Below are 14,663 nucleotides of genomic sequence, written 5' to 3'. Positions count from 1 at the left end.
TCCATCATGGGTATGTCCCTGCTAACAGAGGACCCCTCTCTTTCCTTTGCTTCCTGAGGCACCTGCATCCTGAAGAGAGCGGTGGTGGCAGGTCGGGTGAGTGTCATCACCAGACAGAACCAGCGCACCGGTGCCGGGTGGATGGGAAAGGTCGTGCCGGGCTGGTGCAAGCCAGGACAGCAGCTTCACCCAGCGGCTCTCCCCACTCAGCGTGGAGTAATGAACCCTCGTGTACAAGCCCCCCCTGCCCCTGCCCGAGCCTGGCCAGAGGACACTGCCCAGCGCCACCAGGACGGTGATGCTTGGGCCGGGGGTGCTGCAAAGGAAACCACCCTGGAAAGGCCGGGATAGCTGCAGGGCAGGCGAGGTGGGGAGAGGGAAAGGGACGCGGTGGCCCTGGGGAGGCAGCCCATCACCCGGGCAGCTCTAAGTTCTGTTCTGTCAGCAAGCCCCAAGCTGTCTGAACGGGCTCCTTGTGCCACAGGCTCGGGGCAAACACGGCTTATCAGAGATGCTGCGGGGACAAACCTCCCTCCTCTCGCCAGGGCGGCTCTGTCCCCGCAATTAGCTGTGAGTGGCTGCCCGGGGACAAGCACCCACTTCATCGCGTCCCTCTGGACGGCCACATCCTGCTCGGGGACAGAGCTGGGCTGGGCCAAGGACGAGAGCATTGAAGGGACACTCGGTGGGGTCAAGGCCCTCGGGTGAGCTGTGTCCGAGTCCCAGCCAGGACGGGGCTGGAGCCAGAGGCACAGAGTCACCGGCACCCACCGTCCGGGGACAGCTCTGCAGAGTGGGACCCAGGCTGTCTGGGAGGGCACGGTGGCCGCGGGCAGGGGCAGGGGCAGGGGCAGGGGATATTCCCCTCTGCTCTCGCCCTGGGGAGGCCGTGGCTGCAGGCTGGATCCGTTTGAAGCCCGCAGTGCAAAGGGGATGGGGTGGGCTGGAGCTGGGCACCGTGACCACCCCAGCACTGCCCCCAAGCCAAAGCCTTGTCTCCCAGTGCCCAGTACTCACAAGTGCTCCCCAGTGCCTCCAGTGACTGAAGATCCCAGTCACCTTGCTGTTCCCATGTGCCCAGCTGTCCTCCCACTTTCCAGAGTTCCCTAATCCTTGGTCCCTGGTGCTCTGAGAATAGGGGTCAGTCCCAGCCCCAGCTTTACCCAAGGGGATGGAAAACAGTTCAAGATCACTCTGCGAGTCTCCTAATTTGAGGCTGGCATCACCTCTGGTGGAGTCCTGGAGAGAAAGATTGCCCTGGGAGGTGGGCAGCACTGGCAGATGGCAGTGATGAGAGGTGAGGGGCACTGGAAGATGCAGAGATCTGGCTGTGGGAGGAAGCTGGATGATGGTTTAATGTTGGAAGAGTGGGGCATCACCGTAGGGTGTTCGGCTGTTAGGGGTGCTCTGTGTGCTCCCTAACAACCCCCAGATGCCAGGGCCCATCCATGAGCAGCTGCCCCGTGCAGGAAGCTGGACTGATGCTGAGGAAGGTGTCCGGATCCGTGCCGGAGGCGGGGGTGACTCTGTGCCTGGGCTGGGCTTGTTGCCAGGGCTGGTGTCTCTGCCAAGCCTGGCTTTGCCCTGGGGGCTCTCGGGAGGAAAAAGGAGGAGTCATGGATGGAATAAATCTGCCCCTCACCTTCTCCATCTTCACCCAACACTCACCGCACCACAGAGGAAGATGAAGGTCGCAATGCTCAGCGTGGCCCTGCTCTTCACCATCCTGCTGTGCACTCCGGAAGATGCTCAGGTGAGTCCCCAATACCACGAGGAGGGGCTCGTGGGTGGGAATGGGTCTGGGCTGCAGGAACAGAATTGTAGTGGTGAGCACGAAACCCCTGGCTTTGGCTTTTCCCTTTCCCACCCAGGGGCTCCTCCATGCTCTTTTGCACCTCCAGCCTGGGCATTCAGCTTTGTCCCTCCCACAATTACATCTGTTCCCCTACTTCCCCGCAGTTAATCTTTTTGTGTCCAGAACCCGTGTTCTTCACTGAATGACCAGTCCTCTCCATTCCCTGAGAGGGTCCACTACAAAATCCTCTGAGGGCCCAGACCATTTTCTTGTCTTGGTGCCCCCATCTCTCTCTCTTTTGCACATCCCCATCCCATCCTTTCTTTCCCCTCAGACATCTCTCCGAAGGATATCCTCCTCGTCCAACCAAGGGTCAACAAATCCCTCCCTTTTGCTGCTCCCACTACCTTTCTTTCCATCTCTCCCCTCAGTCCTTTGCCTTACATCCTTTCCACTGTGGTAGTGTCCCCATATCCTCTTCCTTGAACCCCCCACTCCCAGACACTCTCCTAATCACATCAGTTTGGTCCTCTGTAATCCTCTTCCTTCTGTCCCCACCAACTACCACGCTTGAAGACCCTATGTCCCTTCCATTTGTAATCATTTCCCCACATTTGCATCCCACGTAGTCCTGTCACATCAACAACCCCCAGCCCAGTCTCTTGAAATCTGATAATTCTGCCCAGTGCCCTACCTTTGGTTCGCCTCCATCCCACCCTCTTTAGAGGCCCGGTATTCCCCTTGCTATCCTTGTCTCTCTCCCCAGCCTGGGTGGATGGGGGTACACCTGTGACCCACCCACCGCCCCTCCAAGGTCCAATCTAGATAACATCTTTCCTCTTCTTCCCTAGGCATTCGTGAAAGAAGGTGAAAATTATGAGAGAGAGGTAAGTAGTGTGGTGGACTTAGAGGGCGCACGGTCTGGACAACAGGAGGACAATTTTGTTCTCCCATCCCTTGCTGGGACTGGGGACATCCAGTGACCAGTGAGGTCTCATGGTCTCTCTACAGGTGCAGTTTCTCAAATTCGGGAAAGTGAAGAGAGCTGAGGTGGGCACCATGAGTTCTGTTGGACCCAGACCCTCCCCTCCATGGACATGACACTCCAGGACATCCCAGTGCACCCCAGTGTAGCCCAGTACAACCCCAGAAAACACCCTTGCACCCCAGTGTTTTCCCAGGGAAGCCCCTGCTCCCTGAGGCTCCATTGCATTCCCATCCATCCCATTACAACCCAGTACACCCCAGAAAGCCCCACTGCACAGTCACGCACTTAGGAGAACGCCTTCCCCAGGACCCCCACTGCTTTTTGCGCACCACATACAAACTCACGTACCCCATGTGTCCCCAGAGGCACCTTCCCCAAGGACCCCATTGATCTCACCCGCCTCCCAGTACACCCCAGTGCCACCAAGCATGTCCCTAACCATCTCTTTCTCCACAGCCCCTTATGGATGACAAGCTGATGGAATTTGTGCGCCAGAAACGCCTGGCTGCAGCTGTTGAAGTCTAGGTGAGCAACATCGGGACATCTCCAGCCCCACAAAGGAGCCCGGACCCCGGGGGACCCCTGGGCCCTCAGGGGTGGGCAGACCTTGGGTATGGGAGAGGGAAACAGAGGGGACTCGCCCTGATCCACGTCCCAGGCTGAGCTGGACAGAGCTGACCCCATGCCTTTCCTGGACTCCGTGGGGCTCTACGGACCCAGAGGCTCACCGTGCCGGCCAGGCAGGAGCTCCGGTGCCATACTGACCCCCAGGGTCACCGCGAGGGCTGGGCAGGGCTATGGGAGATTTAAGGGCATCCCGGGGTAATGACTCACTGGGCAAGGGGCTCTGGGTGCCATATGGGTCTCAGGAGAGCCACTTCCTCTCCTGGGTAGAATGAGGGCTCCAATGCCCTCCTCCTTCCCCAGGACTCTTCAGAGACCGATGGTGGGGACAAGAACCTCTTAGGTTCCAGAGGACACTATCTTTGGGCTCTATCTTTCAGGACTGAAGATGCTGGTGGCAGTCTGGACCTGTCTCCCTCCAGTGGCATGAGGAGATGATCATCCCTGGATGACCCCACCTGTTCCCCTGTGAGCCCTGGGCCATTTCCCTCTAACGATCAATAAACCCCTTCAGCAATGCTACGCTCTGCTTGTTTGTGTGTCCATGTCTGTGTCCATATCCCCTCTCCTCTGCCATCACCCAGACGCCTCGGTCCTCTCTGGTTGCACCACATCGGTGAGCTGACGGACTGAAGGAGCCCGGACACCTGGAGTGTCTCCGTAAAGAGATCCTCTTCCCACCCAGCATGTGCCCCCAGGGAAGGGCGGATTCGGGCAAACTGGAACATCCCCGCCATGAGGCTGGGAGAGGGAAGGCGCAGACGGTGTCAGCCCTTGGGGCAGCTGGTGTTTTGGAGGCACAGCAGGGAACAGGTCCTTACCAGGGCTCCAGTGAGCACTGTCCCCCAAAGAGGACAATTTGGTGTCGGGGCAAGAGAACATGGACAGGCAGCCCAACCCCTGGATCCTCTGCCCCGCGCTGGGAAGGGCAGTGGGTCCCTCTCCCATGGACTCGACAGTCCTGACTTGACAGGAGATGTCAGAGCCCCATGCTGGGCCCATGCGCCTTCCCAGACCCCCAGCTCATGCCCCTCTCTCTGGGGCCCCCTCAGCCCCACCACAGGCCAGGAAGGCAGCACACGGGCACCAGACCTGCCCCATCCCCCGACACGTGTGGCCAGGCTTTGTGGGGCTTTGTGTTCGTTACCTCTTGACTGTGGCTTCAGCTCTCCAGGCATGCACTGATGTATCACCCACTTTTACATTAGGAAGTTTTCCCTCCCACCACTGCATGTGATTATCTTCAGGATGACCTCAAGGGTCTTTGCCAACCAACATGATTCTAAGATTCTATGATTTCATGTCTTCAGCGGGGTTGTCTGCAGGGGAATATTTACCAGGGGCTCTGGTGGGATCGGAGATTCCCCAGGGCAGCAGAATGCAATTGGGGCTGATGGGCACCATCATCCTGTGGCTTGTGCATGGACTGTGGTGTCAGGGCAGGAAATGGCAATCGGGAAACCAATGGAAAACGGGGAAATCAGACACCAAAATGTACCAGGACACAGACCTGACAGAGTAAACATTGAGACAATGACGAGGAGCAAACCTCACTGCTCGCAGCTTTTCATCCAGTACTCCCAAGCGCATCTCAGCATGGCTGCTCTCAGTCCATTCATCCTCCAGTTTGTATCGATACTGGGGATTGCTCCGACCCATGTGCACAACCTTGCAATTGGTCTTGTTGAACCTCACGAGTTTCACATGGACTCTCAGGGATTCATTTGTCCAGGTCCCTCTGGATGGCATGCCATCCCTCAGGTGTATCAGCTGCACCACTCAGCTTGGTGGTGTTTGCAAACTTGCTGATGGTTAACTTGATCCCACCATCTATGTCACTGACGAAGATATTAAACAGTGCTGCTCCCAACACGGACTCCTGAGGGTCATCACTCGTCGCTGATATCCATCTGGACCACTAGCCATTGACCACTACCCTCTGGATGCGACCATCCAACCAGCGCCTCATGCGTTGAACTGCACCCCAGGGGGCTGTGTGCTTGGGCAGGGACTCTGCCGCCTGCCAGGGTCAGCACTCAGCCTGCCCGGGGAGCTCCCCACGGCGCTGTGGGGAGAAGCTGTGGGGGGAAGGAGAGACATCAAGTGCTTGTCTGACCTACTCATTAGGACCTGCGAACAGGGAGATGCCCCTTGGTCTTCAGGGCAGAGCTGAGCACACAGCGGGTGGGATGGGGGCTGTGAGCACTGACAAGGAGGTGACATGGGGACAGAGAAAAGGCTCCTGGCTGTGGCAGCTAAAGACAGCAGAGAGTCGGGACACGCCTCTGCATCCCCCCTGCTCAGCTGTGCAAGGAAAGAGAGAACAGTTTGGAGAAATGGACTTGAAAACTGGATGCTTCCAAGCACAGTTTTTAGTGATAGCATCCCCCAATGGAGGGATGTGTGAGCACAGGGTACCTCTGTGGTGACCAGCAGGTCACTCGTGGGCAGACCAGCCCTCCTGGCTCTGCGCTAGGACACAGGGAGTTAGTTTGTCCTTCAGGGCTCCCGTTCAGGCTGAGAGCAATATGAAAGTTAAGGATTTCTGCCCCTTCAGAGAAAGCGTCCTCAGCAGCAGCACAAACCTGACCTCACGAAAAGGAATGAAAGAAGTTCCCTCAAAAAGAGAAATAACTTTGGAGGATTTGGGGGGAAATAGAATAGGATTGAGTAAAATAGTCTGCCCTAACTTGCTTATGTCTTCTTCTCTTTCAACCATCCTCCATCCGCAGAGTGAACAAATGTCCAACAGCAGCTCCATCACCCAGTTCCTCCTCCTGGCATTTGCAGAAACCTGGGCTCCATCTCCACCACTCTGCCCAAAGCCACGGCCAATTCCCTCTGGGACACAGGGACATCTCCCAGCCGGGATGTGCTGCCCAAGTAATTCTGTTTCTATTTTTGATATCATCAGAATATTCCCTTCTCACCGTCATGGCCTATGACCGCTACGTTGCCATCTGCCAACCCTGCACTACGGGACCCTCCTGGGCAGCAGAGCTTGTGTCCACATGGCAGCAGCTGCCTGGGGCACTGGGCTGCTCAATTCTCTCCCGCACGCTGCCAACACATTCTCACAACCACTCTGCCAATGACAATGTTCTGGACCAGTTCTTCTGTGAAATCCCCCAGATCCTCAAGGTCTCCTCAGACTCTGACTACCTCAAGGAAGTTGGACTTTTTGTGGCTGGTGTCTCTATAGCATTTGGGTGTTTATAGTTATTCTTTTTTCCTATGTGCAGATCTTCAGGGCCGTGCTGAGGATCCCCTCTGAGCAGGGACGGCACAAAGCCTTCTCCACGTGCCTCCCTCACCTGGCCGTGATCTCCCTGTTTATCAGCACTGCCATCTCTGCCTACCTGAAGCCCCCCTCCATCTCCTCCCCATCCCTGGACCTGGTGGTCATTTCTGTACTCGGTGCTGCCTCCAGCAGTGAACCCCCTCACCTACAGCATGAGGAACCAGGAGCTCAAGGATGCAGTGAGGAAATAGATGACCTGATGTTTTTAAGCAAATGAACTCTTCATCTTCTTTTGCACAACAGTTACAATGCAACTCATTACAGGCCCAGCCCATCATCTGCATTTTCTTTTGTTCTTGTTGGTATCTGACTTGTAATGATGTTGTCATCCCCTTCCCAATTCACTGTCTGCTTTGCTTTTCTGACCGAGTGGCTCTGTAAATGAGGAGCTGTGCTCTCTGTGTGTTTGAACAAAATAAAGGGCCCTGCAGTAACTTTTTTTTTTTTCTGAGATCCTTCCTCCAAGGCCCTTTCAGAGCTGCAGGAACAACTCCTATGTGCAGAGTTGGAGGGGAAGAGTCCCATCGTGGCAGGACTGCCAGAGACCAACTGGTCTTCCAAAGCTGTTCTCTTTTCACTTCCACACTCTCCTTCTGATCTGTTTGGTTTGGTAAAAGGTCTGCGTGCTCTGGCAGCTTGGTCCCCGTCCTGCCGGGTGGGAGCTCTGTGACCGCAGGCAGGGACAGGCAGTGGGCACGGCTGGGACAGAGCTGGCCTCCACAACAGCGTTTCCAAGAAGAAAGGTGATCTTCTCGGGGCACTGCCCGAGGGCGCAGGTCTTGTTCCAAAGCTGATCTCAAGAATGTGCCCAAGAAATTGTCCGGCAGATGAAAACACCGGTGAACAGTGTGAGTGCGTGGGATGGGGTGTGCAGCAGTGTCCTTGCACAGCCAGGCCTCCTGCCAGAGACCTGAAGAACTAGTGTCAGCTCTGTGCCTGTGTTCACTGGACACACCGGAGAAGCTACCTGTGTTGGTTTTGGCTGGGTGAAACAAAAAAAGGCCCAAACAATCGGCCTCAAACCAAAGTTGACTTCTGAGTGAATTCCCCGACCAGCAACCAGCATCTTATCAGCATCATGAAGCAACCAGCATCTGATCAGCATGAAATGCAACCCTGGGAACAATCCCTGGGAACTATAAGTAAACAACAGGAAGTAACTATAAATCCCAAATGTAGAGAAAAACAGAAACTCCTCAGACGTGCCCGGATCCTGGCCAGATCTGGCCACGCCTGAGTGAGGCACGTCAATCTACCAGATATCTCCCTGCATTTTGTTTAGACTTGTTTGTTAAACTGTACAAAAGCCGGGCCCTCTCCCAGCACAGACGCAGACCTCCCCTACGAGCGGACGCCCTGCGTGGGACTTCCCAGCTGCCGGGAAAGGCTCTGCGACCCTTCGCTGGGACGGGGCTCCCCAGCTGATGCACGGGTCGGGGGGATGGTAAAGTAGGAGGGCAATTGGTGATGGATCTTTCTTAATCACTACAGCCAGCTTTCTGTAGCAATGACTAGGTGCATTACCTTGCTTGTTCTTTCTGCTGCTTTAAACTAAAGTAAAATAAGGCTATTTCTTTAGCTTGGTGCCTGTGTCCTTTGTGTTAACCCGTCAATTGGCAAAACACTGGGATAGAGTTAATTTTCTTCCTAGTAGCTAGTATGGGGCTCTGGTTAGATTTGTGCTGAAAACCGTGTTGATTACACAGGCGTTTTCTTTACTGCTGAGCAGTGATTACACAGCACCAAGGTCTTTGCTGCTCCTCACCCCACCCCAGTAGTGAGCAGACTGAGGGTGCACAAGGATCTGGGAAGGGACACAGGCAGGACAGCTGACCCCAACTGACCAGAGAGGTATTCCATAGCATATGATGTCATGCTCAGCAATAAAGCTAGGGGAAGATGAAGGAAGAGAGGGACATTCGGAGTTATGGTGTTTGTCTTCCTACGTATTGCTGTGTGTGATGGAGCCCAGCTTTCTCAGAGGTGGTGAACACCTGTCTTCCAATGGGAAGTGGCGAATTAATTCCTTGTTTTGCTTTACTTGCATGTGCAGCTTTTACTTTACCTATTAAACTGCCTTTTTCTCAAGCCATTAGTTTTCTTATTTTTACCCTTCTGATTCTCTCCTCCATCCCACCGCAGGGGAGTGACCAAGTGGATGCGGGGGCTTAGTTGCTGGCTGGGGTTAAACCATGACACTGTTCCAGGACAATCATCATGGAGTAGCCCCTCACAGCCACCTTTTTCAGCACCGGCCTCTCACCCCAGCTCAGAGAGGTTCTTCATCCCTTTATGGAGGGACATCAGAAGTCTAGGTCAGAAGGGCATCTTTGCATTTTAGGGAGGAGATGTAAACCTGCACATCATGTATGTGAGCTGAGATGAACCCCGGTGAGCACAAATGCCATCAGCTATTCCTGGGGGTGCCATGAAGGCCTGTGACACTGACTGTGTCTTGAGGTCACTTCATGTAGAGAGTCACATCCCCCGGGAAACCCCCTGAATGCAGCACTGGGAGGTGATTCTCTGAACCGCCGTCCCTGTGTCCTTTCCTCGTGCCTCGGGGCATCTCCCACGGGTGCAGAGCAGGGCGAGCACCGCAGGCTGAGGTGCCTCCCAGCCTCTGGGGGTGGCAGCAGGAGTTCAGAGAGACACTATGGCTCCTGCAGGCACTGCCTCTGCGTGTGCAAGGGAAGGACTCGTGTCTCTGAACAGCCCTGTGTGTAAGAGGAGTGCCCGAGGCCAGCTCAGCTGTGGGCCCTGACAGAGCCCTGACACTTCTGTGTGTGACTGCAGGAACAACCCCACCTTCCCAGTGAGATTCACCTCAGCTGCCTTGGACAGGCTCATTGCAAGTGCTCCTGTCTGCTCTGTCACACCCCTCGTTCTAGACTGTGCCCCAAAACTGACAGAGCAATCAGAGAGGTTCTGGGGTCCTTGGAAAAGGCAGATGTCAAACCCATCTTCAGGAAGGGCAGGAAGGAGAATTGGGAGAATTACAGGCTGGTCAGCCTACCTCAGTCCCTCGGAAGGTGATGGGACACATCCTCCTGCTGCCATTTCCAGGCACTTGAAGGATAAGAAAGGCCTTGCTAAACCAGAATTGGTGGGGAAAACAAGGGAATACTGTGTACACGGAATTTTGTAAGGCCTTTGGCATGGTCTCCTGTGGTGTCCTTATAGCCAGATTGGTGGCGTCTGGGCTGAAGGGATGTGCGTAACGATGGATGGGAAGTTGTCTGGATGATCAAACCCAAATGTGGTAAAGTCCTCTGTGCAAGCAGACACTATTGGCATCCCTGAGTGATGAGTACTTAGGCCAACAGTGTTGAATGTCTTTATTATCCCCTTGTATGATGTGACAGAGAGCACTTTCAGCTCCTTTGTGGATGGTGCAAAGCTGGGTGGACACCTAGAACAACCTCGTCTAGTTACTCTGCCTTGAATTTGAAAGTTGGACAAGATGTTCAGGGCTCCCTTGAAACCTGAGCTACTCTATAATTCAAGTAATCTTTCCCCTAAAGAGATTTTTGAAGACAGAATAGGTTGAGGAAGAAAAACAAAAAAAAGATGCACACAGGAGATATAAAATCTGCCAACATAAATATTGCAGTTCCTGTAAAGAATGTTTCTGCACTCAGATAGTCAGTAGGAAACATAGATTATAATAGAAGAAATATTTGTTAATTTTAATAAAAGAAGCATACTTTATTTGGCCAGGTCCTGGGCCATAATGGGGTTGATGGATGACTATGTTATTCTGAGGTCAGTTGTGTCTCAGAAACTCAAACTCGAGCAGGAAGCGTGCAGCTGTGAAGGGGACTGTGAGGTCAGTTTTGTCTCTGGAGGTGACAGGCCAGCAGCAGGAACACGGCTGGGAAAGTTCCTCTGCCACAGTAACCCCACGGGCCTTATCCAGGACGAGGGCTTGGATAGATTGTCATCTCCACTCTGCCTGAACATGTGATGGGACAGCAGCAGATGTAGGGTTTAGAAGGTCATGGTGAGGTTACTTCTCTCTGGTCAGGCGAAAGGCCACAGAAAGTCTCACGGGTTGGGTTCGCTGCTGGCAGGGTGGTTTCTGAGGTGGTAGAGCTTTCCTCGGTAGTGGGAAACGTCAGTGAAGATACAGAAATGCTGGGGTGAGACCAAGGCGGGGAAGCGAAATGGGCGCCTACAGCCTGCAAAGAAATAGAGGCAGGTATCAGATATTGTCCATCAGCCTCTGGCGGGGATGGCAAAAGGCACTGGCAAGGCTGGAAGGCACCAACAGAACCCAGGTGTTTGGTGCCCTTGGCTATGGCAGTTGTCTTTGCCACTGAAGCCTGTGAGCCTTCTATGTGTCAGGTATTTACTCCCTCATTATAATAACTCTTCAGTATGTTGAACATCCATGGGGAACCAAAACACTCCTATTAGTACTTCTCCAGAATTTTTTTCAATGTTTTCTATGGTTAACCAAGTATTTAGAAATATCACCCAGTGACATGCCCCAAGGTAGTGTGGTTGTCGGTGGGAAGGTATGTGGGACAATGTTGGCAGGTACCTAGAACGGTTGTCACCTCCGATGGTCTGGGCTTCAACCCAAACATGTGCAGGATCCCAATGAAGTGACAGAGTCTTTGGAAAAGGGTGCCCTGGCCCTGGCTATGCCAAAGAGACAGAGCTTGTCACACTGTGCTGGGGCTTGTCCTACATCTACTGAGCACGGTTCAGCACCATTCATCACCCTCGAGGAGAAGAGAGAGTTTCTGACCCTAAAGACATACAAGCACACACTGTTGCTCGAGCAGAGACCCAACCCTCAGCTGTATCAGTTGCCTCTATATTCAAGAAGGAACAGTGGAAGCTGAGGTCAGCTTCTGAGATACGAAAAAGATTTTATCCATCATCCAGGAGGGCAAATTGTCATCTGGTTGCTCTGATACTGGATATTGGGGCCAACAGTCAGGAAATAAGGGTAAGAACCCCAGCAGCTGGGATCCCTTGCTAGGGTAAGGTCCTGGTCAAAGGGATTGGAAAAGGGACATCAGTCCTCAGCCTCTGGAGTCGACTTCTGTGAAGTGTGAAGGCAGGCATCCCTTCAAGGAAGATCTTGCGATTCCCAAACAAGTGGACCACCACTGAGGGTGGTATCCAGTCTCTGAGGGAATTAGCTGCCGTGGAGGTGATTTACAGCATCAAGCTGTCTCTCCAAACCTCCTCCCGCAAAGGCCAGTATGCTGGGGGTGGGCCAGAGTTTGAGAGGGGACACAGCCAGAATAGCTGATCCAAACTGACCAAAGAAATATTCCGTACCATATGCCATCGTGCTCAACAATAATAGCTAAAAGAAAAGAGGAGAGGAGGGGCCGTTAGTTATTAAGGTGACTGTCTTCCAGAGCAACCGCTACACATACTGATGACCTGCTTCCCAGTGGCTGGACGTTGCCTGCTGATGGGAAGTAGAGAATATAATGTTTTTATTTTCCTTTGTTTCTGCATGCAGTCTTTGCTTTTCTTTATTAAACTGCCTTTCTCTCTCTCATGAGTTCTTTTTCATCTGACTTTCCCCCTCATCGTCCTGCTGAGGAGGTGGAGTGGTTGAGCGGGCGCCTGGAGGCCAGCCAAGGTAAACCCACTGCAGGGGGGCACCGGGGAGTACTGGGGAGCACTGAGGTCCTTGGGGGGGGGGGGCACTGGGGGAAGTGAAGGGAACGAGAGAGCAGCACTGAGGGCACTGAGTGGGTGAGGGGAGCAAGGGAGTGGCACTAGGAACACTGGGGAGGGTGAGAGGAATTAGGGAGCAACATGGGAGCACTGGGGCAGATGGGGCGAATGAGAGAGCGGCACTATGGATACTGGGGTGCATTGGGGGGAATGAGGGGGTGGCACTGGGAGCACTGGGGTAGGTAGGGGAGCGAAGGAACAGCACTGGGAGTACTGCGGGGGGGGGGGGGGACAATGAGGAAGCAACACTGGGAACACAAGGGAGGGTGAGGGGCATTAGGGCATTGCAGGGGGAGCACCGGGACAGACTGGGAGCACGAGGCAGTGGAACTGGGAGCACTGAGGTAGGTGGGGAGAACAAAGGAGAATTGCTGGGAGCACTGGGGAGGATGGGGGAGCAAGGAAGCAGCACTGGGCGAACTGAAGCAGACAAGGGGAACCGGGGAGTGGTATGGGAGGGCACTGGGGCAGGTGAATGGACTGAGGGAGGAGCTCTGGGAGCACTGGAGTTGCGGGGGGGGTGTTAGGTGATGTTGGAGTCACACTCAGAGTGTCGTATGACACAGGTGGCAATAGGGGTCACTGGGGGCTCTGGGGTGTCTGGAAGCCTAGAGCAGAGAACCTCTGTGCCCTGCTTGAAGGTGTCACCTACCTACCAGTCTCTAGAGGCAGCTGATAATCAGAAGTGACCACATGTAACCATCAGCCGGGCCAGGAGCCCCCCATCCCTGCCCCCACTAAGTCATTTAGTCCCTGTCCACTGGTTCTCCACCTCTCACCCTTCCCATATTCAGGACCATCCTCCCCAAGATGGCTCTCAGTCCCTGGTGTTGTTGATTGAGGTGATAATCAGTGACATGCAGCTCCTGAAAGGACAGGTCCTTGCAGGTGATATCCCAGTTGGGCATGAAGCTGTAGGAGGAGGCACATCTGCTCCTGTGTGGTGGCCTTCCCTTAGATGCTCTGTTACTGCTCAGAAGGAACCCACAGAGAAGGTCCAAAGTGGAGAAAAACTTGGGTCAATTTAACAATGATAGAATGATTGCTAGTCCATTTGTGGTGCTCATGTTGATGTTTGTGGGTTTTAGTGACTGAGTGACTCAGGAGGGTGAGAAGGTGACGGACGGAGGGATGAAGGATGAAGAGAAGGAAGAAAGGAAACAGGGAGAGATGGGGAGGAAAAGAGATGTAGGGAGAGTAAGGGGGGAATGGAGAGGATGAGGAGATGGAGGGAGAATTGAACTCACTGCAGAGAGCAAGTGAGCAGCTGGTTGGGCTGAGCTGCCCGCTGGAGTTAACCTTCTACATGCATGCAATGACTTAAATCCTCTCCGAGGGGCTTCAGAGCTTTGTCACAGCCCACTGAAATGCAATTTATAACTTAGCACTTTGTGGCTCAGCTTTCTAGCAACTGATTCACAAGGCAGATCTTCCAGTTGACTACCTCTGCTTTGAATGATCTCTGAAGCAAATATTCAAGAGTGTTTGACATCTTCTCACAACCGTCCCACAACAGCACTCTTTTTTATACCAAGTCTCTCATAAAGAACAAGCACCCATCCTGTGATGGGTAGTCTTTAGAAATGACCTTTAGTGTTTCACTGGAGAATCCTGGCCATTTTCAGCTCTCAGAAGCCACGTACAGTTGTTCTTTATTCATTTCTTTCCATCCGGATCAAACCAGGCAGGCTTTCTTTGAAGCCGTGACAGGAGCCTGTATCATGACAGGACAAAACCAGGGTGACATCTCACTTCCCCTGAAACCTCCCATGGGCTTCAAAACCCAAGTCAGGTTTTCCCCACCAGCCTTGTGGAATTGTCCTCGCAGAGGATTATTTTAGTTATTTTTGTCATTTTAGAGAGACCAAGTGATGAGGACTATGGCACTTCAGGAGAAGAAGAGTCTAAAGAGGAAGACAAAAACTTGTCAAAACATTCATGGCTTTGCTTTCCTAATGTTGACCTCAGAGGACCTCATGGCACTCAGTTCAATGCATTCAATGTTGCCATTGCTCGGAGCAGTTGATAGATTTTCTGGTGTTTACACATGGTCCCTTCTGATTTTCAGTTCCCTCAAGGGACCAGTAGATAGGTGACCCGAATAGAGATGGGGGGTTGGAGTGGTTCTTTGGGACCGGCAACCTCTGTCCCCTCACCTAATGGGACACCATGGCCAAACTATCTTGTCCAGGAGAGATGAATGGGGTTGAAGAGATGTGCCTCAGTGGTTACCTTTCAGAAAGGCA

General features: G+C 53.6%; 1 long non-coding RNA gene across 1 annotated transcript; it reads left to right on the top strand.

Annotated features, from left to right (window-relative positions):
- The first annotated feature begins 1,654 nt into the window (after positions 1–1,654).
- LOC116964106 lies at positions 1,655–3,929 on the top strand. The gene is made up of 5 exons (XR_006166182.1): positions 1,655–1,753; positions 2,647–2,682; positions 2,807–2,845; positions 3,240–3,308; positions 3,788–3,929. It is a non-coding gene; the product is annotated as an uncharacterized LOC116964106 (long non-coding RNA).
- The last annotated feature ends 10,734 nt before the right edge of the window (positions 3,930–14,663 follow it).

The sequence above is a fragment of the Tyto alba genome, unplaced genomic scaffold (genome assembly GCF_018691265.1).
Source record: "Tyto alba isolate M040663 unplaced genomic scaffold, T.alba_DEE_v4.0 Super-Scaffold_37, whole genome shotgun sequence".
In the NCBI taxonomy this organism is placed as follows: domain Eukaryota; kingdom Metazoa; phylum Chordata; class Aves; order Strigiformes; family Tytonidae; genus Tyto; species Tyto alba.
The sequence above is the reverse complement of the archived record's forward strand: the minus strand, read 5'-3'. Positions and strand labels throughout refer to the sequence as shown.